Raw genomic sequence first — 6,929 nt, 5'->3', positions numbered from 1 at the left:
GTGCGGCGCAGACGATGGGTGTGGTGCGGACGACGGTGGGACGGGGCCATGGTGAGGGCGGTGCAGATGGCTGCGACCTCGGCCTCACATGACGGGGGCAGGGGGAGGTGGTGGGAGGAAGGGAAGGGAAGAGGAAAAAAGAAAAAAAAATATTTGGAGAGAGGGAGGAAAAAAGAAAAAAAAATATTTTTGAGAAAAAATATTTTAAAAATTATTTTTAAAAAATATTTTGTAAAAAATATTTTTTAAAATTAATAATTTATTATTATTTTAAAATCTGTTTTGAAATGAAAGAGAAGGAAGAAAAAATATTTTTTTGGGTGATGTTGGACGGGCAGAAGAAAAGAAAGGAGAGGAGAAGAGAGGGCATGTGGAGGAGTTGCCTTATCTTTTTTATTAAGAGAAAAAAAATCGGACAGTTTGATTTTAATAAGAGAGAGTAAATCTTTGAAAAAATATCTGGACATATCTGAGAGAAAGATTGTTGCCTTATCTGTTTATTAAGAGAGAGAGTTACATAATTTGAATGAAAAAGATATGGTTGTTCGAAAAAATGATTCAGAGATGAACAATAGAGTTATTAAGTTCGGATCATTTTTCGTTTTCATTTCATACCTATTATTCTATTATTAGGAGGTTAAAATGTTTGGACAGAGTAGCAGGGAAGAGAGACTGAGAAGGCCAGTGGAAGAAAGGAGGAAGAAGAGTTAGAGATCAGAGAAGAAAAAATAAAGAGTTTTGTTAAGGTGATTAGGAAAGAATATTCAAATAAATTTTTTTCTTATTAGTTTTGATTTTTTCTCTTACCAGTTTAGATTAACTGCTATGATAAATCATAAAGCACTAAGATTTTTTTTAGATAAGAATATCATTTGAGGGATATTCGGACTGTTGCTAGTGCTGATGCAGTAGCCATCCAGTCTCAATTAAATGAGGATTTGAGAACTACTTAGATTATCCAAACAACCTTTGGTATAGATTAAAAAAAATTATTAGAGAGGATAGGGTTGCCACTGTGGATGCAGTAGTCGTCCGCTATCAATAAAATTAAGCTCTCAGGGTTGCGTCGATTGGCCAAGCAACCTTTTGTAGAGAAAAAAATATTTGATAATTAGCAGAGAAATATCGTTGATTGAGGGATTGGAGAGGAAAAAAATAGAAAAAAAAATAAATGGAAGATAAAAAATTTATATATAATCTTTTTTACAATATTTGAATAATTAAAAATAGAATAACAATATCTAAAAAATTATTTTTGCACATCTAACCCTGCGCAACGTATGGATCTTCGACTAGTTTATATATATATATATATATATATATATATATATATATATATATATATATATATATATATATATATATATATATATATATGAGAGAGTGAAAGAATAGAATTTAATTAATAATAGTGATTGCGATCATACAAACAAAAATAATAAAAAATCAATCATGAAGAGAGAGAAAAATATCATTTGTAATGCTCTAAGCATAATTAACTTTATTACTCAAATCTTACATTAAAAGAAGGAAAAGTAAATTAACTCCTTTACTTATATGCAAGACATGAGTGAATACCATTTTTTTTCACAGTGCAACAACATCTACCATCTATTTCAAACTCTACACGTGGCTATATGATTATTTCAACATCTATAAACAAGTTAAATCTCTAAGTTACAAGAGTCCGTTGATGGCAATAGCGAATTCAAAAAATTTTGTCACTGAGGGCATATTATATATAATAAAAATAAAAGTACAAGATCTCATAGATCTAATGTACAAACAAAGATAAATTATATTATCATTTTTTATAACTGTCCTCTACGAGTTTTCATTTTTTTGAAAACGAATCATTACACCCTCATTAGTAATAGTTGGAAGTATATCTTTTTTTATAAAACAAACTAAACAATCATTTAGAAACTGATCATTCATTCAATTATGTAAATCTGTCTTCACAATGTTCATTGCAGAAAAATATCTTTCAACAGTTGTGGTTGCTATAGGCAAAATCAATACTAACTTTAAAAGTCAATATACCAAAGGATGAGAAAGATTTTTCTTTGTCTCCACTAGAACTTTAGAAAGCTCCCCAATCCCATTCAAGTCTGTAAATCTATCATTTGTACACATGTCACATACGAAGGGATCTCAGAGCAAATCTCAACAACGTGCGGCTCGATCTACTCTTCACAGAACTGAAGAGAACTGATCAGCCTCCTCAGCATGGGAATCTAGTCTCTATGACTTAGGCCATGTCCAACAAATAATACAGCAGAACACGACATCAGAAAACACCATGAAGAAGAAAAAATAAGGGGAAGAGAACTTTTATTAAACAATCTCTCACCAAATTACAATAGAAGCTCTCCCGATCTCTCGATCTCTCACAGATACAAGAGGATCCCTAGACGATCTACCTCCTTGATCTCTAACCCCACCCTTGAGGGTCCTTTTATAGAGAAGCAACTCCAAGTTATAAGTCCCTCACGAACTCAAAATCTCTATGTACAAGATTAGGATAAACCCAAGATGTGTGAGGAATCCCGTTCCCACAGGACTCAGTCAAGTTCGTATCCCAAACGAACTTGGATTTCAACAAAACTTCAAATAGTTCAGCTTCGTGTACTTTAGCTCGATATTTGGATTGACAACTATGAAGATAGCTTGCTGATTCGAGATAACCATGGTAGCTCACTGATCTGAGGTATCCACGGTTGCATGTTTATTGATCTGAGGTATCCACAGTAGCACTATAATATACGCATTGGAGCACGTGCCCACGGCCCCATGCTCTTGGGTACTCCTTCTAGATCTTGTATACGTTTCCCTAGATGATTCTAGGGCTCAAATTTGGTCTCTGAGTTGTCCAAATCTTAAGAGAGCATGGTCAGACCTCAAACCCGTCTAGTGATCCGATCTAGTTTGCACCTTGATCCGTGTCCGATCCACCCCCGATCTGAGGAGCCGTGACATCCTCCCCCACTCAAGCTGAAGTCACCCCCGATGAGGCTAGATGGTACTTGTTGATGATATCCTCGAACTGTCATAGTTCGTCACCATACTCCCAGCTCGCTTCTAAGTTTGATAGTCCTCTCCATCAGACTAAGTACTGCACTCGACTGTCCTTCTTCCTATCCATCTTGATTTCAGAAATCTTCTTAGTATAATGAACTCATACGGCCACTGGAGCTCACCCACTTTGAGCCCAGGAAGGGTCGGTTATGTCCTCTTTGAACGGCTTCAATAGAGACACATGGAACATCGGATGCACTTTCAGCTTGGAAGGCAGCAATAATCGATACTCTATCTTTTCAATTTGATGTGTGATGATGAAGAGACCTTCATATCTCCTTATGAGTGCTTTGTGATAGTCCAACTTCAATCTCATATGATGGTAAAGCTTTACCAATACCCGATCATCAACTTAAAACTCAGCTGCACATCGCTTTATGTCAGCCCACTTCTTCATCTGTTTGGTCGCCTTGACCAAGGAGACCTCAATCAAATCCGTATCCTCCTTCAGATCCCTCACAAACCTATAAGTGGTTGGACTACATCCCATGTAGTCTACTGCGATACTCCCTAGAGTGTCTAGTTGCTACCCTATTATCACCTCAAATGGTGATTTACCTGTCGACTCTGATTGCTGCAAGTTGTAGCTGAATTGGGCTTGGTCCAAGAGTCGCACCCAATCCTGCTGGTTGGCACTCACATCGTGCCTCAAATACATCTCTAACAATACATTTGTTCGCTCCATTTGGCCGTCGGTCTGAGGGTGGAAGGCTATGGATATCTTCAGCTCCATTTCGAGTATTCAAAATAGCTTAGTCCAGAACCTCTCCATGAAGTAAGCATCGTGATCAAAAATGATACTCCACGATATCCCCTAATATTTCACCACATATATGAAGAACAACTGTGTCACGTCCTCCGCATGGCAAGTAGTAAGTGCTGGAATGAAGACTCCGTACTTTGAGAAGTGATCCACCACTACCATGATGGAATTGTACCCATCCACTGGAGGTAACTTGATGATGAAGTTTATGGAGATGATCTCCCATGGATGCTCCAATATAGGCAATGGCTCCAACAACCTCGCAAGCTGCTGATGTTCCACCTTATCTTGTTGGCATACTAGACAAGTGCGAATATACTCCTCGATGTCATCCTGCATCTTCGGCCAATAGTAACTGTGTTCTATGAGAGCTTGGATCCGATGTACCCCCTGATGTCCTGCCCATAAAGAATCATGGTGCTCTCACAGCACCTCTGCCTCAGCCCTCCGCCTGAAGGCACATAGACACATCGCCCCCATGTCAAAATCAGCCCACCTTTGGTCTAGAAACAGCATGCCTTGTCGTCCTTGATGAGTTCACACATAGATGTGGCCCATGGATCCTTCTCCATCTTAGTCTTAACCCTCTCCATTAGGTGACATGCTGGTTCGGAAGTGAAAGAAATCACAGTCAACTGCGCCTTCCTACTCAAGGCGTCAGGGACTGAATTGGCTCGACCTAGTTTATACTCAATGTCGAAAGTGAATTCAACGAGAAATTGATGCCATCTCGCCTGCTTAGGGATGAGCTTTGATTGGGTTTGGAAGTAGCTTGTGGCCACATTGTATGTATTTGATTCGAGCTCCCATTCTTCATCTTTTCTTTTTTTTTTTAAATTTATAAAAAATAAAAAAATAAAGAGAAATTATGTTAAAATTTTATTTTTTTATTTAATTTTAATATATATTGTAGATCTATGGAAGATCTGCACAATGGTACTAAAATCATTAATTTTCGTTAAGTATATAATTTTTAAAATTAAAAATATATTTTTAGAATAAAAAAATTATTTTAAAAAATAAAATTAAAAAAAGAACAATAAAATCAAATTATGAATGGGGTCTTACAAGCTACTTTCGATATAAATTTAATATTGATCGATCAATATTTTGATACATCTTGCACATAGTATTTTAGACCTAAATTTTGAAAAAAAATATTTTATTGCTTTCCACAGACTAAGAAATTTATATGTAGCATAAATAGTAGGAACCTACGTGGTTCTAGGATCAATTTTTTTCATAATATTTTATTTTTTAAATATAATTATTTTTAAAAAATAATAAAAAAAATTAAATAATTTAAAAAGTACCTCAAACTTTGTAGTTCTGATATCTTTAGTTATAGTTCGGATATCGCTAGTTAAAAAATGATCAAAAAATTACAACATCATAAATATACTTAATGAAATTGAAAGAAAAAATGGCTGCTAACTTGTTAGGGCTGTCAATCCAACCATCTAGCCTCTCCTTTGAATTATTTGTTACTTCATAAAAAGGTGATATTTTTTTGGATACTTATTCTTCCTAAAAATATAAGTTGAGATTAAAAAATAGTTTTATTAATCAATTTTTTTAAAAAAATTAAAAAAATTATTAAATATTTTTTTAAAAAAATTGGCATGCCGGTTTGATCGACACACCTGTCGTACCGTATGTTGGTACGGTATCAGGCCATACCAACCAACGATCGGAATGGCATCCAGTACCGATTCAGAAAACCTTGGTACTATTACAGTCTGTCTCTAGTGAGATAGTCGGTCAGGAGTCGAGTTGTTGCGTCTGAGTATCGAATGGCAGAAAATCTGTAAAAGAAAGTTCTTTTGTTGAAAGTTATCTGACGGATGATCCTCCGATACTTAAGTTAGCTGGAGAAAGGGAACAACCAGAGAAAGCCAAAAGCGAGAACGAAAGCTTCTAATAAAAAAGCTTATCAGGTCTCCCATTGCTTATCGGTGTTTTAGGATAGATGATGTCGTTACTGTGTAACAATCTTCCCTGAATGTTCGGAATGTGAGAGTTATAATATTTAGTGAGCGGTTATCTCATTAACTGCTGTTAAAGCTGAGTAATGGGCCATCTGTGGGCGACTATTGCGCTCCACATTCGTATGTGATTAATGCTCATATCAAGTAATTGTCGTCGATAGATAGTCGGTATGGTCTGAGGAAATAGTCGGATAGATACCGAATATTATCACCTAATCATAAGTTGCATGTCGAATCAAGTCGGTTAGCTACCAACTTAGTTAGGTCTATTGCTTTCAGTCGGTGGTCAAATTCCGTCATTCTTAGTCGGTCATATGCCGATTAGGATAAGGATCGATTGGGAGGTGAGGAAGAATACTAGTCGGCTAAGCGACGAGGATTTATCTTAATAAATATAATAAATATAAAAATTAACATCTATCAAATTTGATTTTATTTTTTTATAAAAATATTGATTAATTATTATAGGATCTGATTGGTTGTTATAAAATAGTGATAAATAATCTGTTATTTACTCAGCATCGACGGTACGAAAGTTATCATTTGAAGTCAAACCACTGAAAATGTCCACAGGCACCCTTTGAATTTACTATCTTTAACTAATATCGTTAAAATTTAATTAATTATCACTATTCCAATATACTAGGATGGTGATATGACTCATTGTCCATTCAGATTTTTTTCACAAAAAAAAAAGTGATGAGAAAGAAGAGTAAATTACTCGGCATAAAAAGGGTGTCATTCACTATTCCAGGCCCTTCCTCATCCCTCATAATACGAGGCATGCATCCTTTTAGGCGACACAACTGAAAAAAAAAGGTATAAGCTTGGTGGACGAGGCGTTAAAAATTTGGTCAATGAGGCCCCCGCCCCCAACTTAAAAAAAAAAAAAGAAAAAAAAAAGGAAAATTGTGAAACTTCTTTTATTTGGGTGGCGGCACATTTATTAAATTTTGAAATGATAGATGGCTCTCTAATTTCTCTTATCTAATCTCTTTCCTATACTTTTTATCGAGAAGGTGCTGCTTAGAAAGCTCCCAGGGCACAGTGTCCTGCAATCAGAGGCACTAGCCTCCACCTATATTAGTTCACGAGCCCGT

This window comes from Elaeis guineensis, chromosome 2 (assembly GCF_000442705.2).
Source record: "Elaeis guineensis isolate ETL-2024a chromosome 2, EG11, whole genome shotgun sequence".
In the NCBI taxonomy this organism is placed as follows: domain Eukaryota; kingdom Viridiplantae; phylum Streptophyta; class Magnoliopsida; order Arecales; family Arecaceae; genus Elaeis; species Elaeis guineensis.
Note: the sequence above shows the minus strand (reverse complement) of the source record.